General features: G+C 39.9%; 1 long non-coding RNA gene across 1 annotated transcript; it reads left to right on the top strand.

Annotated features, from left to right (window-relative positions):
- Positions 1–18: 18 nt before the first annotated feature.
- On the top strand, positions 19–22,092 carry LOC129868729 (uncharacterized). Its single transcript, XR_008761803.1, has 4 exons — positions 19–76; positions 17,807–18,087; positions 18,180–18,317; positions 18,441–22,092. It is a non-coding gene; the product is annotated as an uncharacterized LOC129868729 (long non-coding RNA).
- Positions 22,093–26,584: the final 4,492 nt, after the last annotated feature.

Below are 26,584 nucleotides of genomic sequence, written 5' to 3'. Positions count from 1 at the left end.
CTAGCTAGTACAGCCAGTCAGCCAGGAGGGAGGTATTGTTCCAGGCTGCAGAGAGGACTATTACATCAAGCTAAAGGTATTGTTATGTCAGGGGGAAGAACGTTTGATTAAACTGACCTACATAAAAGCAGATCGAAATAAAATAAAAATATATTTTTTTAAAAGCTAAGAAAATAGAAAAACCTGACGGAATTGTTTTGTTCTTGGCTTCTTAGCCTCAGTCCAGGGTGATGGAGTTTGGTTGAAGGCTGCTCTGGATCAGCCAAATAACTCTCGACTGTATCTAGAGAAATAGAGAAATTCTGAGCAGTGCGGCATGCACTTCACAGAAGAGAAAGAAAAAAACTTTGAGCAGTTTGAAGAAGTGCTTGTTCCAGGGAGACATATCTTGGGAGATACAGATGCTTTAGTAACAACATCTTCTCAATAAATCTGGAGCATTCTTGTCGGGGCCCAACTCCATCAGAGCTCTTTATCAAGGGTACTTTTGGAATGGGCTTAGGCAATGGGTGGCTACTTTTTTGGATACTACATCATTCCACATGTGTTATTTCATAGTTCTGATGTAGAAAAAGGGTAAAAATATAGAAAAACCCTTGAATGAGTAAGTGTGTCCAAACTTTTGACTGGTCTGGGTAGCCATTTGATTAGATGTTCAGGAGTCTTATGGCTTGGGCGTAAAAGCTGTTAAGAAGCCTTTTGGACCTAGATTTTGTCCTCCGGTACCACTTGCCGTGCGGTAGCAGAAAAAACAGTCTATGACTAGGGTGGCTGGAGTCTTTGGCGATTTTTAGGGCCTTCCTCTAACACCGCCTGGGATATAGGTCCTGGATGGCAGGATACTTGGCCCAAGTCATGTACTGGGCCGTACGCACTACCCTCTGTAGTTCCTTGCGGTCAGACGCCGAGCAGCTGCCATACCAGGCGGTGATGCAACCAGTCAGGATGCGCTCGATGGTGCAACTTTATAACTTTTTGATGATCTGTGGACCCATGCCAAATCTTTTTAGTCTCCTGAGGGGGAATAGGCATTGTCGTGCCCTCTTCACGACTGTCTTGGTGTTTGGACCATGATAGTTTGTTGGTGATGTGGACACCACGGAACTTGAAGTTCTCAACCTGCTCCACTACAACCATGTAGTCCACGATCATCTCCTTTGTCTTGATCACGGTGAGGTAGAGGTTGTTATCCTGGCACCACACTGCCAGGTCTCTGGCCTCCCCCCTATAGGCTGTCGGTGATCAGGCCCACTGTTGTGTCGTCGGCAAACTTAATGATGGTGTTGGAGTCATGCTTGGCTATGCAGTCATGGGTGAACAGGGAGTACAGGTGTGGACTGTGCACGCACCCCTCTGAGGGGCCCCTGTGTTGAAGATCAGCGTGGCAGATGTGTTGTTAACTAGCCTTATCACCTAAGGGCGGCCCATCAGGAAGTCCAGGATCCAGTTGCAGAGGGAAGTGTTTAGTCCCAGGGTCCTTACATTAGTGATGAGCTTTTTGAGGGCACTACGGTGTTGAACGCTGAGCTATAGCCAATAAATAGCGTTCTCACATAGGTGTTCCTTTTTTCTAGTTGGGAACGGGCAGTGTGGAGTGCAATAGAGATCGCGTCATCTGTGGATCTGTTGGGGCGGTATGCAAACTAGGGGTTTCTGGGATAATGGTGTTGTGAGCCAGGACCAGCCTCTGAAAGCACTTCATGGCTACAGACTTGAGTGCTACGGGTCGGTGGTCATTTATGCAGGTTACCTTGGGGTTCTTGGGCACAGGGACTATGGTGGTCGGCTTGAAACATGTTGGTATTACAGACTCGGTCAGTGACAGGTTGAAAATATCAGTGAAGACACTTGCCAGTTGGTTAGCGCATACTCGGAATACACATCCTGGTAATTCGTCTGGCCCTGCGGCCTTGTGAATGTTGACCTGTTTAAAAGTCTTACTCACATCGACTATGGAGAGCCTATAAGCGTCCGGGTTAGAGTCCCGCTCCTTGAAAGCTGCAGATGTTGCCTGTAATCCATGGTTTCTGGTTGGGGTATGTACGTACGGTCACTGTGGGGACAACATCATCAATGCACTTATTGATGAAGCCAGTGACTGATGTGGTGTACTCCTCAATGCCATCAGAAGAATCCCGGAACTTATTCTGGTCTGCTAGTTAAACAGTCCTGTAGCTTAATATCTGCGTCATCTGACCACTTCCGTATTGAGCGAGTCACTGGTACTTCCTGTTTTAGTTTTTGATTTTAAGCAGGAATCAGGAGGATAGAGTTATGGTCAGATGTGCCAAAAGGAGGATGAGGGAGAGCTTTGCATGCGCCTCTGTGTGTCGAGTAAAGGTGGTCTACAGTTTTTTGTCCTCTGGTGGCACGTGAAATGCTTGTAGAAATGAGGTAAAACGGATTTAAGTTTCCCTGCATTGAAGTCCTCGGCCACTAAGATCGCCATCTCTGGATGAGTATTTTGTTGTTTGCTTATGATCTTATACAGCTTGTTGAGTGCGGTCCTATGTATAAATAGACAGCTACGAAAAATATAGATGAAAATCTCTTGGTAAATAGTGTGGTCTACAGCTTATCATGAGATACTCTTCCTCAGGTGAGCAAAGCCATTTGAAAATCTAGTCAGCTGTATGTTATCGATGTCGTCATTCAGCCATGACTCGGTGAAACATAAGATATTACAGTTCTTAATGTCCCGTTGGTAGGATAGTCTTGATCGGAGCTCATCCAGTTTATTATCGAGTGATTGTACGTTGGTTAATAGGGTGGATAGTAGAGGCGGCTTACCCACTCGTTGGTCAGGAGCCCGTAAATCGTCAGCCTTCTCCTCCGGCACCATTCTTATCATGAACTCATCCCCCTTCTGCTTCAGAGTAGGAGTGCTAATCTAAGATCAGGTCCCTGCATCCATAAAATCGTATTCATTATGATCTCAAATCAGAACTGATCCTAGATCAGCACTGCTACTCTGAGATGCTTTTTGAATACAGGCCCTGGAATCTAAACCTGGGATCTATTGGGCCCAATAGAATGGGAAGAGAGGGAAGAGGGGGAAGTCTTTTGGAGGAGGAGGAAAATCCAACCTCATCACCTTATTTCCTTTTTAAACCAACTGACCCATAAATCCAAGCTGTTTTCTTTCTTTCCTCCTCTTTCTTTTCTTTTCTTTCCCCCATCATTTTTAGTTTCTTCAACGACCACAGAAAAAAAGTCAACCGTTCTAGAACTCTGGAGCTAATTAGAATGAGAAGAGTCAGCAGATGACTCAGTTCTCTCTCTTCTCTCTCTCTCTGGGTTCCGTCTGATCAGCAACAGATTCCTGTTTTTGTGGTTGAACATGGAATCACTGAATCAGACAAACTGCTCTCTCTGGAGACAGTTTAAAGGATAATCGCTGTGGAATAAAAAGTGCTTTGTACCAGTATCATATGGTACTGAATGAGGGTAGGCCTATATGGTGAATGTTAAATTAAAGGGCTTATCAGAAGAGCCCTTAGGGCCCACATCAGCACATCTCAACTTTGAGGAGTTCTGCTGGGTGCTAAGTCAGGGAATAGAATATGATACATCTGGGAACAATATTGCTGACCTGGAGAAAAGGTCTACTGGTCCCAGATCCAGACTCCAATGGTTATAGGAGTCTGGATAATGGCTATAGGAGTTGGCAAGACAGCACAAACAGATCTGGAACTAGGCTATACTACTCATAACAACAAATGTCACCCCTCTTCTCCAGTGCATATAACTTTTGAAGTCATTCGGCCCAAGGGGGTTCCGTGTGTCTGTGGTCTAAGGTTCAGTGGTTGTTCAACTTAATGTCAGTTGTTAATACACTCTGTGTTACGGAATAGTTGGAGTTTCTTCAACTGTCAGTAAACACAGGTCAAAAGTTCCCCTCAGGCCACACTTGTAGGATGAAATACTTCAATACCCATAATGCTGTATAACATTTTTGGTTTTATCGGAGTAAATATGTCAATGAAGGATAACATAATGGTGTCTCCTAACCAATACAAGATGTCAGAAGTGGGATATCCAATAAAACACTCTCTTGATGACTTTGTAGCTCCAACTAGAGTCATTCCTTAGGGTCGTTTAGTATTTGTGAACGACATGCTCAAATCGGTCTTAAGTATCAACATTTGAAATTGTGTTTTTTACATTGGATAAATGTAGAGACTCAGAGCTACAAAATGGTATATCATACACTGTATTTGAGGAACAATGGGAAAGTAATTTTGCTTTGAAAGTTGAGAAAATGGCCTTTGAATCTTTTAGTACTACTGCTGGGGAGCCCTTTGTCTACACCCATTCAGCATCATTCACACCCTCTTAAGCTTTAGCCCCACCCATCTCTTTAAGGGTTGATCCGAGCATTCTGTACTAATAACAGCAGTCAAGCACCCCTGTAAAGACCTTTATTATACACAGATTCAAAATAGCTATTGATAACAAATGTGTATTTTGTTGTTTGTGACCCAGAGACTCCTGACCATTTATATTGGGACTGTTCTTATGTCAGAAGATTTCGGAGTAGATTTTATAAATAAAATAAAAAAATTACTATTGATGTTCATTTGAAAGACTGATATAATGTCTTATTTGGATCCAAATGATATGGGCCCTGATTTAACTTTCATTGTTGATTTGTTAATTTTTCATGGGAGATTCTTTGTCCATAAAATGAAGTGGGCGGAGAACAAACCCCCTCTTCACATTGTTATGATAGAATTGGAATATTATTTTGAAATTAAGTGTAAAAACAAAAAAGCAATACGTACTATTGTGTAGATGTATCTTGATATGTAGGTTTATGTATTTTTCAGTTTTTGTTTTTGTATTTGTTTGGTTCATAATAATATTAATAATAAATATATATAAAATAAATAAAAAATAGCAGTCAAACACCCAAGCTAACTTGCTAGCTACTTCCAGACACAAATGAGAGAACAGCTCACTGAACATTACTCGCCCTAGCCAAGCTGGTTAGGCTGTTATGTTATCCAGAGCGTTGGTGACTACAACTGTGCTGTCAAATTGTCCTTTCATAAATTCAGAGCATTTCGCACTCCGAGCACACACTGGACGCTAGCCGATGAGTATGGCTGATCCGAACATTCTGACATCAAAACCGCAGTCAAGCACCCAAGCTAACTGGCTAACATTGGCTAGCTTACTAGCTACTTCCAGATACATAATGAGAGAAAAACCCACTTTGACCATTTTACTCACCCTAGCAGAGCTGGTTAGGCTGTTTTCATGTTATCCAGAGCATTGGTGACTATAACTGTGCTGCTGGCAACAATTTAATTACACTTTTTTGCCAACATTTACTGACACCAGCCATATTCAACTGGTGTTGAGCGTTCACAAATTCATCACTTATTCTGCGCTCTGGCACACTCAGACGAGAGTGCTCTGAAATCGGAGTAGATGGCCAGCCGGAATTTACGAATGCACCTGAAATGGTTACTTGCATAGTGGAGTCTTTTGTTAAGACATGTAGCTAGCTAAACAATGAACCATAATCCCGTTACTACCCTGCATGAATGTAACGTTAGCTAGCTAACAGTACACTTTAACTTGAAATTATACCACTTTCTTTCCCATACACATGATAGATGGACGCGTCTCCTGTCGGATGCCATGGTTGCCCTTAGTTTGAAGATGTAATCCGGAGACAGGTGTTTATTTGTACGATGCAAGAGATTTTCTTGTAGGCAGAACTCACCGGAGTAGGATTCTATTGCAATGACAGGCACAACTCAGCCCATACTCTACAAACCTGTGTGGCATAACCACTCAGAGCTGCAGCACCTCTATTTAACCTTTCTAGCCCAGGGGTTCCGCTAGCGGAACACCCACAACATTCCGCTGAAAAGGCAGCGTGCGAAATTCAAAATATTTTTTAGAAATATGTAACTTTCACACATTAACAAGTTCAATACAGCAAATGAAAGATAAACATCTTGTTAATCTACCCATTGTGTCCGATTTTTAAAATGTTTTACAGCGAAAACACAACATATATTTATGTTAGATCACCACCAAATCCCAAAAACACACAGACATTTTTCCCAGCCAAAGATAGTCACACAAAAGCAGAAATAGAGAAAAAATGAATCACTAACCTTTGATAATCTTCATCAGATGACACTCATAGGACATCATGTTACACAATACATTTATGTTTTGTTCAATAGTGTGCATATTTATATCCACAAATCTCGGTTTACATTGGCGCCATGTTCAGAAATGCCTCCAAAATATCCGGAGTAATTACAGAGAGCCACGTCAAATAACAGAAATACTCATCATAAACTTTGATGAAAGATACATGTTTTACATATAATTAAAGATACACTGGTTCTTAATGCAACCGCTGTGTCAGATTTTTTTAAAACTTTAGGAAAAAGCATACCATACAATAATCTGAGACGGCGCTCAGAAATACACAACATTTCTCTGCCATGTTGGAGTCAACAGAAATACAAAATTACATCATAAATATTCCCTTACCTTTGATGATCTTTCATCAGAATGCAGTGCCAGGAATCCTAGTTCCACAATAAATCGTTGTTTTGTTCGATAATGTCCATTACTAGTGTCTAATTAGCTACTTTTGCTAGCACTTTTAGATCACATGTCCAAACGCTGGCGCCGGTCCAGGCGAACTCGGACGAAAACTTCAAAAAGTTATATTCCAGGTCGAATAAACTGGTCAAATTAAGTAGAGAATCAATCTTCAGGATGTTGTTATCATATATATCCAATAACGTTCCAACCGGAGCATTTCTTCATGTCTGTATAAGTAATGGAAGACATGTCCATATCAAGACTAGCGCGCATGACCAGGAACTAGCATTCTGCCAGACCACTGACTCAAATAGCTCCCATCCGGCCCCACATCACACTAGAGGCTTCATTCCTCGTTCTACAGACTGTTGACATCTAGTAGGAAGTGCAAACAAATCCATATATTACAGGGAATTGAATAGGCAATGACTTTAACATCGACCCTTCTCAGAATTCTCACTTCCTGTTTGGAAGTTTGCCTGCCATATGAGTTCTGTTATACTCACAGACATAATTCAAACAGTTTTAGAAACTTCAGAGTGTTTTCTATCCAATAGTAATAATAATATGCATATATTCGCATCTGGGACAGAGTAGGAGGCAGTTCACTATGGGCACGCGATTCATTCAAAGTGAAAATGCTGCCCCCTATCCCAAACAGGTTTTAACATAAACTCAAATCAATCTTTCAGTTTAAAAAATAATTCAGTTTCCAAATCATAATTAAAAACCCAATTAATTATCCAACCGAAATTTAGAATGACTCAGTGATTCAAATTGGTCCTATCACTCAAAGTAAATAAATACATTTAACACACATCAACATTGGCAGAATGTACATTTATATTAACATCCAGTATAATTATCCCATAATTCTACTATTAACTTCTACTTCATCACAATCCCGGATCCGGGAGTACCCCATCAGTAAAAAAGCTGACTAGCATAGCCTAGCATAGCGTCACAAGTAAATACTAGCATCTAAATATCATTAAATCACAAGTCCAAGACACCAGATGAAAGATACACATCTTGTGAATCCAGCCATCATTTCTGATTTTTAAAATGTTTTACAGGGAAGACACAATATGTATTTCTATTAGCTAACCACGATAGCAAAAGACACAACTTTTTTTCCCACCATAGGTAGCTATCACAAATTCGACCAAATAAAGATATAAATAGTCACTAACCAAGAAACAACTTCATCAGATGACAGTCTGATAACATATTTATTGTATAGCATATGTTTTGTTCGAAAAATGTGCATATTTCAGGTATAAATCATAGTTTTACATTGCAGCCACCATCACAACTCTCACCAAAACAACTAGAATAACTACAGAGACCAACGTGAATTACCTAAATACTCATCATAAAACATTTATGAAAAATACACAGCGTACAGCAAATGAAAGACACAGATCTTGTGAATCCAGCCAATATTTCAGATTTTTTAAGTGTTTTACAGCGAAAACACAATATAGCATTATATTAGCTTACTACAATAGCCAACCACACAACAGCATTGATTCATAACAACAATAACGATAACGAATAAACCAGCAAAAGATATTAATTTTTTCACTAACCTTCTCAAACTTCTTCAGAGGACAGTCCTATAACATCATATTACACAATACATATAGAGTTTGTTCGAAAATGTGCTTATTTAGCGGCACAAATCGTGGTTATACAATGAGAATAGTAGCCAAGCTGCCAACAAAATGTCGGGAGGAATCTTGGGAGAGGCACCTAATCTAATCATTAACTAATCATAAACTTGACTAAAAAAATACAGGTTTGACAGCAAATGAAAGATACATTAGTTCTTAATGCAACCGCTGTGTTAGATTTTTTAAATTAACGTTACTACGACATACAGCGTGCGTTAAAGCGAGACCGCACCGAAATTAATGGCGGAATAGGAGTTTTACATTTTTCAACAGAACTACGAATTAATATCATAAATAGTTCTTACTTTTTGATTAGCTTTCATCAGAATCTTGGGCAAGTTGTCCTTTGTCCAAAAGGATCGTTGCTCGGTTGTAGATTGTCGCCTTCAACTTTGGAATTAGCAGTAAACATTAGCCATGTGGCCCAGACGTGCCCAACTCACTATAACGCAGCACAAAGAAATATCCGAAAATCGCAATATACTGATATAAACTGATATAATTCGGTTTAAAATAACAACATTATGATGTCTTTAACTTCTTATGGCTGCAAGGGGCCGTATTGAGTAGCCAGTTAAATCGTACCCATTTCAAACGGCCTCGTACTCAATTCTTGCTCGTACAATATGCATATTATTATTACTATTGGATAGAAAACACTCTCTAGTTTCTAAAACCGTTTCAATTATTTCTCTGAGTGAAACAGAACTCATTCTGCAGCACATTTCCTGACCAGGAAGTGCAATGTCACAAATCGATGCTCTGTTCAACTTCCTGCCTATACATGGGCATGATACGTAAGAGTCTACGTACACTTCATACACCTTCCCCTGGTTGTCAAGAGGTCGGTGAGAGAAGAAATTTCGTGTTTATCTTGGTCTGAGGTGGAATTAAAGCTCTTTGTATGACGTGACCGTCCATTTCCTGTTTCTGGAGCGCACGAAAGGGGACATGGATTTGCCTTCTGTTTAGCTGTCGTTATGGACGACTAACATCGCCGGTTTAGATTTTATTTGATACATGTGACCATATCATCGTAAAGTATGTTTTTTCAATATAGTTTAATCAGATTATTGAATTTTTTTTGGGAGTTTTGCCGTGTTCCGTTCTCTGACTTTGTTGACGTTGGAGAAATCCGTACCACTTGGCAAGTGCCCATGCTAAATCAAGAGGGAAATTTGCCGTTCCAGATCCAAACAACGACTGTTCTGGACAAAGGACACCTTGTCCAACATTCTGACGGAAGATCACCAAGAGTAAGAAACATTTTATGATGCTATTTCTAATATCTGTCGTGCATGTGAACTGGTCGTCGGCGCCCAAGTGTTTCTGGCTATTGTGGCTACGCTAATATAACGCTATATTGTGTTTCCGCTGTAAAACACTTGATAAATCGGAAATATTGTCTGGAATCACAAGATGCCTGTCTTTCAATTGCTGTACACTATGTATTTTTCAGAAATGTTTTATGATGAGTATTTAGTTATTTGGCGGTGGTGTCTGTAATTTTTCTGTCTGCTTTCGGTGCAATTTCTGACTGTAGCTGCAATGTAAACTATGATTTATACCTGAAATATGCAAATTTTTCTAACAAAACATATGCTATACAATAAATATGTTATCAGACTGTCATCTGATGAAGTTGTTTCTTAGTTAGTGGCTATTTATATCTTTATTTGGTCGAATTTGTGATAGCTACTGATGGAGTAAAAAACTGATGGAGTAAGAAAAGTGGTGTCTTTTGCTAACGTGGTTAGCTAATAGATTTACATAGTGTCTTCCCTGTAAAACATTTTAAAAATCGGACATGTTGGCTTGATTCACAAGATTTGTACCTTTCATATGCTGTATTGGACTTGTTAATGTGTGAAAGTTAAATATTAAAAAAAATATATTTTGAATTTCGCGCCCTGCACTTTGAGCTGGCTGTTGTCATAAGTGTACCGACGTCGGGCTTGCACGCCAAACAGGTTAACACCTATATCGAATAAAATCAGAGCCGGATATATCTAAGGCCTATAACGGGAACTTTCCAGAACGCCATCCTGAGGTCTGTCTTGCGTCATGGCGAATGTTGAAAAGACTGCACCCCACGTTCCAAGACCCTTTATATGTCCTCAGATCTGCCTAGCAACTCCATTCCAATTCTCACTATTTGCTGACATCTAGGGGAAGGCGTATGCAGTGCATCTCGACCAATAGAAGACATGCAAATTAATAAACTGACCCCAGAACAGCCTGCCTGATTTCAGATTTCTCACTTCCTCACAGGAAGTTTGCTCCAATTTGAGTTCTGTTTTACTCACAGATATAATTCAAACGGTTTTAGAAACTAGAGAGTGTTTTCTATCCAATAGTAATAATAATATGCATATTGTACGAGCAAGAATTGGGAACGAAATTTTTACAAAGTGAAAACAGCACCCCCTATTGAGAAAAGGTTTTAACCTTTTTATTGCAATTATAATACAGATCAGTACCTCAATGCATTCTTAATCTAAATTACTATATTTTTTTATGTAGTGTGTAGACCTCTACAATCAACCTGATACCCCAAAAGTCTAAAACAATTTTGGGCACAGTTGACCAACCCCCACTGTCAACTCCATCGTAGAGCCACAGGATCAGGAAGTTAGACCTATAACCCATCGGGAACAGAACAGAACAAACAACACAACACAACAATACACTCCTTCACATATCACTCCATACACTCCTACACATCACTCAAGGTGTGTAAACTTCAATCCAAAACCTCAGAGGACTGTTCCCTCCCCCATTTTGACACATAACTCCCCATGTGAGTAATGTGTAAAAAAAACACCACTACTGGTCAAAAAATGAAACAGCATTTCAAAAAACCAAATCAAATTAAAATCACTACCCTTAAGAACTCCACAAAGAAAAATATTTGTACCCATACGGTCATAGGAAAATAGACATAAGGCAGCCTACCCTTAGTCAAAGGCAACACCCTCTCCTTCTTCACATTGGTCCAAATCACAAATATGGCAAAGAACTATAAACGTCATCATAATTATCAATATTACAAATTACATTACATTCATTATCCAAATGGCTTTCCAATGAGGGTGATCAAACCACACTGGAAAGTCATGAGAGGTCAGAGGTCATTCAAACCCTTCAAAAAAGTGTTTCTTACTATATTAGACAAATGAATGGAAAACATTTCATATATGTTGTATCCCAGGTTTCCAGAACATTCCTTTATCAAAAGAATTCACGTGTTTAATTGAAACTCAGAAAATAAAAACTTTCCATGTGTGTGTGTGCCCCTTTAAGATATCTTGGCACTAAGACAAATGGAAAACTCACTAAATCCAAAGGAAATAGAACACACAAATCAAACATAGTATTTTAAAAACACCAACAAATAGTCATAACACGTGTGTTGTGTGTGGGTATTTGCAAACCTTAAGGTAAAAACAAACCAATAATTGCCAGGCCTTATTTAATTTGGTAGTTTACGGCCTTAATCTCACTCACTGCTCTTCCCAAGACCACAGCCCCGGGAAACATTTCAAAGAGAGACAATGAAACCCACATTCTCCCAAAAAGAGCCCAAAACATTTTGTCAGCATTCACTCGAACTACACCGATTCAGCAAACCAAAAGTTAACTACAAACAAAACCTGATAAATCCACTGAACTCCCTCAAATCATTCATCGTTTGTATTAATCCACCTCAATGTTTATGTGCGCTTAATTTAGCATGCACTACCCTTAGACACAATTATCCTGGTATTGTTACTAGACCAATGGCCAACAAATATGTGATAGCTTGTTCCTGTTACCCCTCTAAATGTAATAATTTTTCCTGTCGCAAATGTAGTAAATTTCTCAGCGTAAGGAATCAGTGATATATAATCCCAGGCATTTAATAAAAAGTTGTTTGAGACGTGTTCTCCTACGTCCCTTAACACACAGTACATACTGTAGTGGACTTCCATCAGTCCCGGAAGGAAAAATCCTACTCAAAACACATCCGATAATACAGTGTTTAATTAAGTGAAATTGACACCTAAAATAAACAATAAAACCCATAACCCCTTTCCAGTAATCTAATCATTTCAACCTGTTGCATAAAGTTTGTAAAAAATATAAACCTGTTGTTTAACAAATCTAGAACATTTAAAAAGTTGGTGCTGTCTCATCAGCGTAATAGTCAAAACTAACTGTTCCCCACTCTTAGCTACGATGTGGGCATGCCCCAAAGGTCAATACTGTTCAGCTTGTACATTCATGATCTGCCTTCTGTCTGTACTGGGTCTGAAGTTCCAATGTATGCAGATGATACAGTGATATATGCATCCAAAGAGCAAACAACAAGCTACACAAGAACTCACTACTGTAATCCACTTTTATGACCGGACATTGTTCCATGTAATGGAAACAGATTATAATGTAAGAATACATTAACTTCCTGCTCAAATTCCCTGGTGTTACCTAAACTATAAAACCAAGCAACAATAATCAGAAACTATCACAAAACGTTTCTGATTCAACTATTCAGACCTGAATCCCTTACAGCCCGATATAGCCCAGCGAGCACAACTAACTCTCCTATTCTTACCAGTAGGCAAAAATATAACCCATTCTCAAACAACATTCTGCGCTTACCTCTATCATAAGGTTAAAAACAAACTTGACAACTTTCTCTTCTCTTTCGGCTTCACACTTATGAAATGTCCAAGACTTTAAAAATAACATGTAATGCTCCAAATTTATAAAATACATCAGTCAATCCATAAGAATAAAAAAAAAAAAAAAAAAACATTTAATTGGAAACAGCTCTATCGCAATGACCTATCCCCTATTATTACAATTCATTAGATTTAGGTAACTGTCTCTTCTTTGATTCAGTTATTTAAATACAACTCCATTCTCAATATGTTATTCCAGCAGACCATTTAGGCAAAAGACAACTTATTACATCAAAATCACCTCGCTATTTATGTTGAATAAATTAGTCTTTCAACTTGAACTAAGCAAGCTGTTAAAACGTTCAGTTCACATCTTAAGCAAACACTGGCGGCCGTATCTTTCCAGGCAAAACATACCAATAGTTCAATTACAATCAGAAACCAAGATTTTAGTCAATACCATAGACCCAATGCTATTGAAATGACGAAGAAACCTCGCAAATAACCCAATTTACAATTGTCTGTAGTCGTAAAATCAGGGACAAAATAACGACACAATATCCCCAAAAATAGCCTCAATTAAAGGTCCAAGTGTTTCTCCGGCGAGATTCTCACATGCCAAAGGAATAGAGTAGCGGTCAAAGAGTTAAATCGACATTCATTGACTAGGAAACAAATCTTGCGCTTTTTAATAAAAGTAGATTATGTTTTCTCATGCAACGTATTTCAATGACTTTACTACATTGCAATGATAATTAGTTTGATGGATACCCTAGGCTTTGTACGACATTATAAATTACGTTGAGATTCCGTCTTAAATCACTATAATTTTATGGAAAAAGGTTTATTCAATAAATCCAGCAACTCCTCTCATACTGGGAAGAAAAAAATAAAACACATTTTCAGGCCTTAAGAGCAGTTTAATTTCAAATGTAGTACCCGGACGGAGAAAATCCAATAAGCGTTTTATAGTTGCATCATTAGGGTAAGTTAACCAAAAGTGGACACACTCCAATCAGTTTCTGAGACAATTGCCCAGACTTAGTAGACAGTTTAAACCTCATCTTTAGAAAATTATTTATTAAAGATACCAACTCTAAACCTACGTACGTCTACGTATGGGTGGTTTAAATTATATCTAATTATATTCCCAGTATTACTTTATCAAATCTCTAGTAATCGATTATACACACATACAATTTAGCATATTTTCATATATTCACAGAATCCATATAAAACGTAAGAAATTCTTAGGTACTCACAACAACCATTCCATTTGCTTTTTCAAGGACTCTCCACAGCTATGAAGCAGCTCTCCAAACATAGTCCCAGCAGAACAAAAATGTTTTACTTTTGTTTCCTGGACAATGACCGGCCCGTCATGGGATCCTCAACGGTTCTCTAACCTCCCAGAGACCACGGCAAAATCAAGCCTCATGTCTCATGATTAGTTCCTAGGATAATACAACTGTCACGTTCCTGACCTGTTTTCCCTTGTTTTGTATTTATTTAGTATGGTCAGGGCGTGAGTTGGGGTGGGTTGTCTATGCGTGTTTTTCTATGTTGGTATTTTGTGTTCGGCCTGGTATGATTCTCAATCAGAGGCAGCTGACAATCATTGTCCCTGATTGAGAATCATACTTAGGCAGCCGGGGTTTCACGTGGGTGTTTGTTCCTGTGTTAGTGTTTTGCCACACTGGACTGTTACGGTATGTTCGTTTGTTGTTTTGTATCGTATATTGTTTTCGTGTTCATTAAATATCATGGAAACTTACCACTCTGCAAATTGGTTCTCCGATCCTTCTCGCCTCTCCTCGTCCGATGAGGAGGACAACTTAGACTGCCGTTACAGCAACTCATACATTTGCATCTTTCAATACTTCTAAAATGGGGTACAGGTTTAAAACAATTACAGGTGTACCTTACTATCTTATACTATATCATAAATGGTCTTAACTAGTTCACAGATTCTGGATGTTTAACGTTAAATGGCCAAACCCAGGGTATACCTGGCTAGCACATTTAAAATAATTGGAATTCACCACTTCTGAGGATCACTTAGACGGTCTCACAGACACTTTTCAGAATGAGGTCCTTCTTCCAAAAGGGTTTCACCAGGTACCGTGCTTCACAAAGAACCCACAGTCACCCTGGCCCCTCACCCCTACAGACCGCACCAATCCCCACTGTGATGGCTCTAGGTCGCTCGCAACCGACCAATGATAGGTGTCTTTGAGTCAACTAACTCTCAGATCATCCTCCACTGACCCGGCCCTGTTTACGCATCCAAGGTGCTCCCCTCACACAGGAATACACACTCAGAGCCTACGTAACAGAGGCTTATCTAAAAAATGCAACTTTGCGTGTTTCGCTCACATCTATCTTTAAAAAAAAAAAAAAAGTTCGAGATGTGCTTTCCACTTGGCTCGCTGCCTCTCAGATCAACGGTGGGTCGTTCCCGAAGTGTTTGTCTCCCTGAGATCCCAAGTTTGAGGGATCCCTCGTACACAATTTACCCAGGTCGTCAGGAGCGGTCACCAAGTGAAGATTCACATCCCATCCTCGTCGCCAAATGTGGTGGTTAATTTCTTTACTATCAAATGAGGAGAGACAAACTTATCACACAAGTCAAAGTTATACTTAAACTAAATATTTAATCATAAGGAAGCAGGTCAATACAACGCACACATATAAAGTGAATCGATCGAGTGCTCTGGTAATGATGGCTGGTCGACGATTCATGCTCAGATGATTTATTGAGAGCCCTGTGACAAAAGTACAAAGGTCTTTTATAGCCAATATATACCCCTTTTAACCTACATGACGAACAACAGATATATAGAATGGGTCACAAGGTTAAGATCTGTATGAAAGATACCTATAATAGATAGCAGTGTCAACAGTTTTCATTGTGTAGAGACCAGTGTCTGGCCCGTATAGAACAGAATCATTAACTTTAGGTTTTTATCACCCAAAAGACATCATAAATCTCCTCTGTCAGTGTTATCTCTCAGAGGCCCATCGTCAGTAGAACACACACACAATAGTTAATAGAATACTCTATTCTGTTGAATAAAAGTATTATAACATAATCTAGCAATTTTTCCACCATAGCCTTCATTTCAGGTGAAGCTGGTTGAGAGAATGCCAAGAGTGTGCAAAGCTGTCATCAAGGCAAAGGGTGGCTATTTGAAGAATCTCAAATATAAATATATTTTGATTTGTTTAACACTTTTTTGGTTACTACATGATTCCATATGTGTTATTTCATAGTTTTGATGTCTTCACTATTATTCTACAATGTTGTAACGTCTGGAGAGGGATGGGTGTGGAGTCAGACGCAGAGAGCAGAAGGTAGACGGGTAAAAACGCTTTAGCACAGTAACAGGTACAAACATGGGTGAAGCCTAAAACACAGGCGCAAACAAACCCAAAACCACTGTTACCAAAATACCGGACAGCGAAAAACCCAAAAGTCAACAAACACCACTAACGTCAAATAACCACAAGCCCGCACAAACACCAGCGGGCTAAACGAACTTAAATAACACCCGTCCCAAAACCCCAACAAGGAACAGGTGAAAACAACTAGACAAAAACAAAGGAAAAAGGGATCGGTGGCAGCTATTAGACCGGCGACGACGACCGCAGAGCGCCACCCGAACAGGAAGGGGAGCCACCTTCGGTGGTATTTGTGACAAATGTAGAAAATAGTCAAAAATAAAGAAAAACCCTTGAATGAGTAGGTGTTCTAAAACTTTTGACCGGTACTGTACGTGAGAGTGGCTATTGGTGGTCCAGAGAGAGGCTCCCCGGCCATAAATATGAGAATTCTGCATTTGTGACCCGTTTCAGGAAACTAGGCGTATGTCGCGGGTCAATATGTGTAGGTCTGCCATATAGCACGCTTCTGTCTATTTGAGCTGGTCAGTATGTGTAGGTAGTCCTGTCTAACGCGGCTTTAAAAATATATATATATGTCACGTAGTAAAACTTTAAAAAAAGACTCCACCATGCAAGTATCCATTTCAATAGAAAGTCACTGCAACAACTATTTCAGAGCACTCTCGTCTGAGTGTGCCAGAGTACAGAATAACTGATGAATTTATGAACGCTCAACACCCGTTCAATATGGCCGGTGTCAGTAAACGTCACCAAAAAGCGTAATTACATTGTTGCCAGGAGCACAGTTACAGTCACCAGCGCTCTGGATAACATGAACACAGCCTAACCAGCTCTTTTAGGGCGAGTAAAATGGTCAGAGTTTGGTTGGGGGCTAAACCTGATGATGATTCTCATGGCATTGCACACGGTCAGTCTGAACCAGAGTGACTTGACACAACGGGCCAAGCAAGCTGTACAAACAAAACGGAAACTACACAAGACGTCTTATTTAATGTAAGTGGTTGCAGTCTGCCGTGAAGTGATCACCTATATATACGGGTAAGAATCTAGCTACAGTTTCAGATATTATACGTTTATAATTTGGTCAGAAAGTTGTTTTTATTGCAAGTTAAAGCTTAATGTTAGCTAGCTAGCTGACGCTAGATGGCTGGCTCGCTTTCTAACATTGATCTGTGTGTAGTAATGTTATCTCCGAATGCCATTTTGCATTGTTAGTTATAGTCTAATGTTAGCTAGCTAACATTGAAACTATTTGGTTAACTTTAGCTAGCTATGACAAGAGGTTTGTATTGCTAGTACTTTATGGATTGGGATTATGCTTCATTATTTAGCTAGCTAGGTACATGTCTAAACAAAATACCCCAAGTTAAAGCTTACTGCTTGACGCTGACCCATCAAGTTAGCCAGGTGTGTCTGACGGTGATTACGGCTATCTATTGTATAATAATGCTAAAATATTAGTATCTGGAATTTGTCTTTCAGCATCAGTAGAACACGCCTGACTCTCCTCCACCAGTCATACAAGGAAAATGGTCTAATGTATCCCATCAAAAAGAGAGCTGGCACAAACAAGCACAGGTTACACCTGAAGCATGAGGACTTGCGGCAAGTGGTGAACTTCATCAACAACTACACAGAGGATGATGCAATAGTATTACCAGGACGCCACCCAGGACACAAACATTTTGGTGAAAAGATACTGCCATCCCATGTGACAAAAGCAGCAGTGTGGCGTCTCTACAAGGAATCGATGACAACAGTTGGTATGTAAATCATAAACAACAAGTTTGATTATTTAATTGACCTCCAACACGATTGGCACTTTGTCTGAGATTGCTGGTGTTGTGAAAGACAGCACTGTGGCAGGGGTCAACATTCCACGGCTGATTGGACTGGAGGATGATACGGTGCTGGTGGAAAGCTATTGCTGGCAACAACACCTGACTCCGCACTTCAGGCCGCTGCCACAGATCAAGCAGTACCAGCACTTCAGGTGAATATCGTTTTCATTGCATTGTATGAGGTTATTCTTCTTATCGAAAAGTGGGAGGTGAATTCATGTTGTGAAAGGATATTTATGTCTTCGACATGTTTTTTGTTATTTCCTGTTTTACAGCTTCGATGCTCTGGAGCCTGGTGTTGTTGTCACCAAGGAGTGTTCGTACTCGGTCGGGACCAGGTTTCAGCTGCTGCGCAATGCTGCCATCCTTCCTCCCAAAGATGGTCTGCCTGTACAAGTACCACATGGACTGGACACAGCTAGACAAACGTATCTTTTTGAGAAGATCAGGGAGTTTTGCGGCGAAGAGGCTATTGGGCATCACATGCCCTGCACCAAAGTCAAGGGCAGGACAGAAACAGGCTCTCTGAATTTAGATTCCCTTGTTCATGTGTGGTTCGGACGGACCAGTCATCAGCACTATCTGCAGTGCCTCTATTCACATGACTCTCTCCTAACACACACGCCATTCATTGCTGCTACTATTTGTTTTTTATCCCGCTGCTCAGCCACTTTACCCCTGATTGTATGCGTTTAACTACCACATCTATCACTGATATTGCTATTGATATTGTTCTTGTCCATATTGAATATTATTTTATTCATATTAACACTATTTCTGATATTGCTACTATGCAAGTAACCATTTCGCTATACCGTCCACACCTTCTGTAGAGACACATCCACTTAGCAAGATGTGTCGGGATGATACAGTAGCATTTTTGTCACATGAACCATCAATTTAAACAAGTGTGTCTGGGTAAGCGTCATCTAATATTTATAAAATATTTTTTATCTGGACACGCTGTATACCTGGAAATTTTCCTTATTGTAGGCTACTACTTTTGCCATTTATAGTCATAATCTTTACTACACTACTCACTGTTTAGCACATGACCTCACATGTGAATCCTTAACGAGATGGGTGGGGCTGGCTTAAGAGGGTGTGAACAATGCTGAATGGGTGTAGACCAAAGGAGTGCTCTCCAGTAGTAGTACCAAAACATTCAAAGGCCATTTTCTCAAAATTGAGGTTACTAGTTTATCAACTTTCAAAGCAGAATTACTTTCCCATTGTTCCTGAACAATGTAGTGTATGATATACCATTTTGTAGCTCAGTGTCTCTGCCTTTATCCAATGTAAAAAACACAATTTCAGATTTTGCTACATAAGACCGAATCAAACAGCTGAAAGCTTTTTTTTCTGAAATCTAAAGCCATCATCATTATGCTTAATTCTATGTAGAAAAATGTGTATATTTTGTGCATATGTAAGCATACCTCTTGAGCTGTCTGTATCCTCCTGATTGGTGGTTCTATTTTTAAAGAAACTAAATATGCTTGTCTGCATCTCTCAGTAAAAGACTGAAAGGAATGTGAGTCTTATTCAGGACATCTATTTATTGCTTGCTTTTCTTATGTCTACTAACATTGCCAGCAGGCATGCCAGCTATGATACTAAGACAAGTTAGCTACTCTAACTTGATTGATGGCCTTAAATGGCTTCTTGGTTGCTAGTTGTGAGGTACAGATATTGGGAACCTATCTTGGCTAGCTAAAGCCAACTTCACAAAATGTCTAGGTGGCTAGTAGTATTACCGGAAAACAACAATTACATTACAAAAATCACAACAAAGACCTCAAACCTAATGTTCAGACTGTTTATCTATGTACTGCTGTCACGTTGGTATAAAGGGATCGGGAGACAGGCGCAGGAATGCGTAATAAGGGTTTTTATTGACCCAAATTGGTGACGAAGACCAAACAAACACATATACAAAACACAGGGTTAAGACCCAAACAAAAGAGCGAGGAGTACCTCGAATAAATACTCAAGCGCACAATGATACCACATGGGACGAGACCCATAATCATCTGCGGAATACACGTGGCACGAAAGCCAAACACAGCACAGGTACTCACGCGACCAACGGACATTGTAACAATAATCAACAGGACAATGGTGAACAAAGGGCACGCTTATACAATTTCTAACCAATGGGAATAGAGACCAGGTGTGCGTAATGACACAGTTCCTGGAGGGATCCGTGACAACTGCCCTTAATATTTAAGACCATTTTACCCACTTGTGTTTTACCCAATATAAATCAGAGCATATGGTGGTCTATCCCATATGTGGAGTAGATCTAGCTATGTGCCTCAACTCCAAATAAATGAGAAATATAAGCACCGTCTAAAAACCTGAACATAGTTGCATGCACGCAACACATAATATGGGAGGCGAATGAATCTCGACATTATACAACTTTTGAGGTCTGAAAATGTTTGACAAACTTGTCAAATGTAAAATAATTGACAGACCAGAGGGCACACTTCATTCATATACCTCTCTGAAAGATGCTAGTTGGAGAGTTTTGGAAGGTTGTCCATACCCATAGTGCATTGCAGCAGAAAGGAAACACTGGCAGTCTCATCTGAAAAAGGTTGAATTAATTGAAAACAGAAAAACAACACACCATTCAAACCATACTACATTGATAGAATAATGAATGATGATAAAATCTTTATCAGCATTTAGATGGAAGAAAACTAACATGAAATGATCTCGTTGACATGCTATGGCAAGGTGTTGTCTACTCTGCATCACTAACCATTACAAATGAAGAATTCACATTCCTCAGCCTGTTGCCTTAATGATTTTGTCTCTGTGTGGTGAATCTAAAGCTTTTATAGTGTTTTGTTTGGTTATTTCTGTATTAATGTTTTGATATTTTATCTGTTTGTCATAATCCCCTCAGAACACACTTCATTCTGTGCTTGAAGTCTTTGAGCAGGTGATTGAGCTGATAGAAATTGTAACGTCTGCTTCCAGCTCGCACTCTCAAACACCTAGATCCCCTGAACGCAGCTCACTCTCCAGATCCCAATCACCTGAATTCTAATCACCTGTTCACACACCTGTATGTCATTATCACACACTATTTAGTTCAGTTCTTTGCACCGCATTGTTTGTTTTGTGACACACGTCTTTCAGAGCACTGGATTTCCAGTGCTTGCCTCACTAACGACGCCTATTGAATTTCCTGTTACCTACCAATTGCCTGATCTCCTGGACTACGTTTACTAGCCTTTTCCGTGCCTGTACTGTTGCCCTTTTGGACCCCCTGCCTGCACTTGGACCCAGCTACCTGCCTCTTCCTGTGGTCCTTTGCAACAAACACCTGCTGTGCCCTGCGCTTGAAACCAGCGCTCTGTCTCCCCTCGTTTTCATTACAGAAATGAATTCCTTAGAAATTCCATGTTGTGTTACTTACAACTGTTTGTAGCGAACACCTGTCTTGAGTGTACACGCTCCTTTTGTCACGCCCTGACCATGGTAAGCTGTTTATTCTCTGTGTTGGTTGGGGTGTGATAGTGACTTGGGTGGGTCATCTAGGTGAATTTGTATGTCTATGGTGGCCTGATATGGTTCCCAATCAGAGGCAGCTGTTTATCGTTGTCTCTGATTGGGGATCATATTTAGGTAGCCATTTCCCCATGGTTATTCGTGGGATCTTGTCTACATTTAGTTGCCTGAGTGCACCACAGTAGCTGCACGTTTTGTTTTTTGTCCTTGTTCGTTTTGTTTTGCTGCGTTTCGGTTTATTAAAAATATGTGGAACTCTACTCAGGTTCCAACTCACACCTTCAAATACGTAGATCCCCTGAATGCAGCTCACTTTCCAGCCCACTTTCCAGCTCACACTCTCAAACACATAGATCCCATGAACGCAGCTCACTCTCCAGATCCCAATCACCTGAACTCTATTTGGTCTATTCATAATGACGAGCATGACACCTTTCACATAGGCTTTTATTATCAGGATTCTCTGTGATAGGACTATATTTTCCAGAGAACTCAATGTTTGTAACCCCCAAAATATGAATCACTTCTGTCTGTTATAACACAAGGGGTCTTTTTTCCCCCAGAGCTATTTGTCCCATTCCGAACTCGGTTACAATGAGCTTTGTTGCCATTACCTATGACTGGTCGGTAGGGTAACCTCCATGATAAAATGATTTCCCTGGGTCTGTTTTCAATGCATGCGGTCCAGCGCTGGGTCCCAGTCGGTTACCGGAACGCATCTTACTGCCTAAACTGAGTGAGGTTCATTTTGACAACAGTACCCCTAAGTGGCATGGCCAATCGGGGTACGTCACTGATCACCAGAGCCCATGGACTTTAAGGAAACCTTGACACAAACAGTCTTTTCAACCAAGTTCCACTGTAACGTCTGCTTCCAACTCACACCTTCAAACACGTAGATCCCCTGAATGCAGCTCACTTTCCAGCCCACACTCTCAAAGTCGTTTGGCTGTCCCAGTCAGGCTTGTGAGGGTGGGGTGCGCAACTCGATTCAGGGGTATGGACATTGGTGCGAAGCGCACTGCATGTCAATTACCCAGAGTATCTGTCGCTCAGGTGCTTCCCCCCTATTTTGTTGTACCGGTTTATATCGTTCCTTTCTGTTCCTTTTTAAACCTCTGAAATCATTTGTTTTTTTGTTTTTTTACATTTAACTTAACATTAAATTACTTCACCAATCATGCAGTGTGGACAGAGCAGCTTGCTATGGAGTGGGAAAGCTATAGCTCAGTGAGTCTTTTACATGCTGTGATAGAAAGACAAGTGGAGCAGCTGAAATTTTGCAGGTGGGGTGAGAGCAAGAGAGGGTGGAGGACACACACTGGCAAAGATTTTCAGCTGGCAGGCAGACACTGGAAGAAGTCTCTTATTGACAGAGGGAGGGCTTTACAAAGGCGCTTTGTTGCATTTTGTGGGACTGTAGAAAAATGCCCGGAACGTAAAAATAATGATTCTGTTCCGGAACAATATAGATCACTTTCATTCCCAGTTCAGATTCTGTTCCTTGACAAATGTAGTTATTTTCCGGTTTTCAGTTCTGTTCCCTGAATCAGTTCAAACCCCTGGTGGACAGAGAGGAACTTGAAGCTCCACTACAGTAAATTAAGCACATTTGCTGCATTTCTATACAATGAAACGACTTTCAAATGCTATTTGGAGAACAGCAAAACAAACAAAAATTACTCCAGACATTATCACCTTGGCTGCGGTAAGTTCATTCATCTCAGTAGATCTACAAACACATAGCTTATTAGCTATTAGTGCTTTTTGAAGTCGGTTCAGTTTCGGTTATATTATTTTAAAAATAATCACGGTTTTGGCTTTTGATAATTTTAAAAAACATTAAATGCACTATGCATTATGTGGGTTGTTTGCTGTAACTACACAGAATAAAACAACGAATGATCGTAGTGACTTCCTGTCACGGCCGTTTAAAGGAGTGGACCAAGGGGCAGCGTGATTGGAATGCATCGTTTAATTCAACGAAGAACACTTAACAATATAACAACCGAAACGTGAAGCCAACGTAGTGCTCACAGGCAACTAAACATGGACAACTACCCACCAAACCAACATGGAAAATGGCAACCTAAATAGGCTCCCCAATCAGAGACAACGATAAACAGCTGTCTCTGATTGGGAACCCACTCAGGCCACCATAAACCTACATTCCCCTAGACAATACAAAATCCCCATAGATAACAAAAAACCCTAGACAAGGGAAACCCTAGACAATACAAAAACTAAACAAACCACCCCTTGTCACACCCTGACCTAACCAAATAATAAAGAAAGCAAATATAACTAAAGTCAGGGCGTGACACTTCCCATTACTGATTATCACTTATTAACCATCATTTATTTACATTAATGTATTTATTTAAAGTTGTGCATATTACATTGGTTTTATTTGATTACTTTATTATTGAATTTGAAAGTCATCATCTCTATACAGCTGCTGCCTATGCTGTCTGAAACCCCCCCCCCCACTATTTTAGTAGTTCTTCAAATTCAATAAAGGCGTACTGCTGAATACCAACTATCAATCACTTAGATCATGTATTTTCACGTATAGATAAGCCGAGAAGCAACTGCTCTCAATCTCACATTCTTCTGTCTTATGTAGCAGGCCGAAAACACAGATCTGACAAGTAGGCGCAATGTATTTTGGTCATTAGAGTTAATTACCACATTTTCTGCGCTAAACTATGTAGAATATTGGCCTTTTGGAAACTACATCTCACAGTTCAGGCTTGATCTGATTTATCTCTAGAGAAACTGCAAAATGTGCTCATTGAGCATGCAGACAAAAAAACACAACAAAATGGAATTACAATAATTGCACTGAACATTGCGCGCAGAAAAACACTGAACCAAATGGGTCAATTAGTTGTTTTAAAAACCTAAACATAACCGAAATGTAAAGCACTATCAGCTATACAATTGTAATGTTCTACCCCTGAAAGCGGGGAAATATGAGAACTGTTTCACACCGACACGTAGCATCAGCAACAAAAGACATTCTTAGAACTGTATTGTTTGCATTTTGATGTCGGCCTATAGGGAAGATAGGGTATGTGGATATGTTCATGTTGAAACATATCTTCTAACTTGTTTGATAAGATTGTAACACTTTACTTGACACCCATCTTTATGACAGTCATACCTATGTCATTATGTCAAAACGGCTTACATAACCTGTCATAATATGGCCATAACACTGTCATGACCGATATATTTACACCTGTTGTGACATATATTAAGCCATTTTATGGCTGGTTATGACACCTACATAAGTGTCAAAACCCAGATTTATTGAAATGTGTTTTTTCCCCTGTTCCTTTCGTTTGAAAATGTGTTTCTTTATTCCTTTTTTTGTGCATCATATTTTAAATAACTTGCAGTAAAAAAGATTTATGACCCTGACAAGAAGCATTATGAACATCCTGTGTCACTTTAATTGGACTAAGAAAATACACTCTATGACAATGTCAAGAAGCATTATGACCATCATAAATCATATAAACCAGACAGGCCTATCACATACATACCCTTATGTCAGTCATCAGTCAAAAAGAGGGTGTATTTTCCTGCTCCTGAAATCTGCTCCTGCATTCATCCCAGTCAGCAGCAACAGAGCATAGGAGAAGGTGCATATCTGACATAATTTGCTGCACAATTACAATTATAATTTTATATGGTCAATTTCAGAAAATGTATAACATAAACAAACTCTTGACAAGTAGGCTATGGTGTAATGGAATGTTTTGCTTTGTGTGGTAGGTTTTGTGGGTTTTGACTCTCTTATGTAGGTGTCATAACCAGCAATAAAATTATGCAATATCTGTCACAACAGGTCTAAATACAAAGCATGTGTCATGACAGTGCTATGACTATATTATGACAGGTTATGACAAGTTATGTCAGCATGCATTGTATCCTGCCTCAGCCTCACCACTGAGCGCCACATCACTGTCTGTTTCAGTAGCCTACTCTCTGGCTCCAGTTAATGTTAGCTTATTACTTCATCCTTCTAGGTCGCTAAGTAATACTAGCCAGAGCCCCGCAATGTTACTGCAATAAAAGTCTCTGCCAGCAGCTAGCCACCTGACCAGGGGTGAAAGTGTAATTATTTTAGGACCTCCTATATGTTTGCGCGTGCACCAAAACTGTGTATGCGTCTAATCATAGAATTACATATAGAATCCCTATTAATTCAATAGGATCTCTGTGGACCTAAAAGTAAACATTTGTTATTTAACTTTTAAAATACATGACCTTTTATTGTGGCATTAACACAACCAGTCGTGATGTTTTCACCTGATTGTCAAACAATCACTTCAAAGGGCTCCTTTACTAGGCTACCCTCACCCGTTCATCCACTAAACATGTTCCCAGCCTCAAAAACAGTGGTGATTGGAAAGAGACATCGGTTACACAAAGCACCAAAAAGTGTAATGACATTTGTAGATTGTATTTTGTCCAGAATATAATGCGTCCAGTTCTGTCCATGTGCGTCTCGGTGTGGGCCACTCATCTCTGCCTTGGCAACATTTCAGTGTTCTAGTCTAACCACATCGCATTTTGGAGAGTAGTGTATATACCACCCGTTTTCAAGTCCATTTGCTATTGTTTTATGCCTCTGACATGCAGTAATGATAAAAAGTGGTGCAATAGCCTACAGTTTTCTTGACATTTTGTTTTAATCATTGTAATAGGCTAATGTTTTACCGGAACAGCGTACCCCCACTATTTATTTTGCGGACACACGGTACAAGATTGTACCTTCTTACTTGCACCCCTGCACCTGACTGACATAGCTTACCTATAAGTAGCATATATTTTTTACCAGTTGTGCACTCATTCACCAAGAGTCGTTTTTTGTTTGTTCGGG

The sequence above is a fragment of the Salvelinus fontinalis genome, chromosome 13 (genome assembly GCF_029448725.1).
Source record: "Salvelinus fontinalis isolate EN_2023a chromosome 13, ASM2944872v1, whole genome shotgun sequence".
In the NCBI taxonomy this organism is placed as follows: domain Eukaryota; kingdom Metazoa; phylum Chordata; class Actinopteri; order Salmoniformes; family Salmonidae; genus Salvelinus; species Salvelinus fontinalis.
Note: the sequence above shows the minus strand (reverse complement) of the source record. Positions and strands in the feature narration are given on the sequence as shown.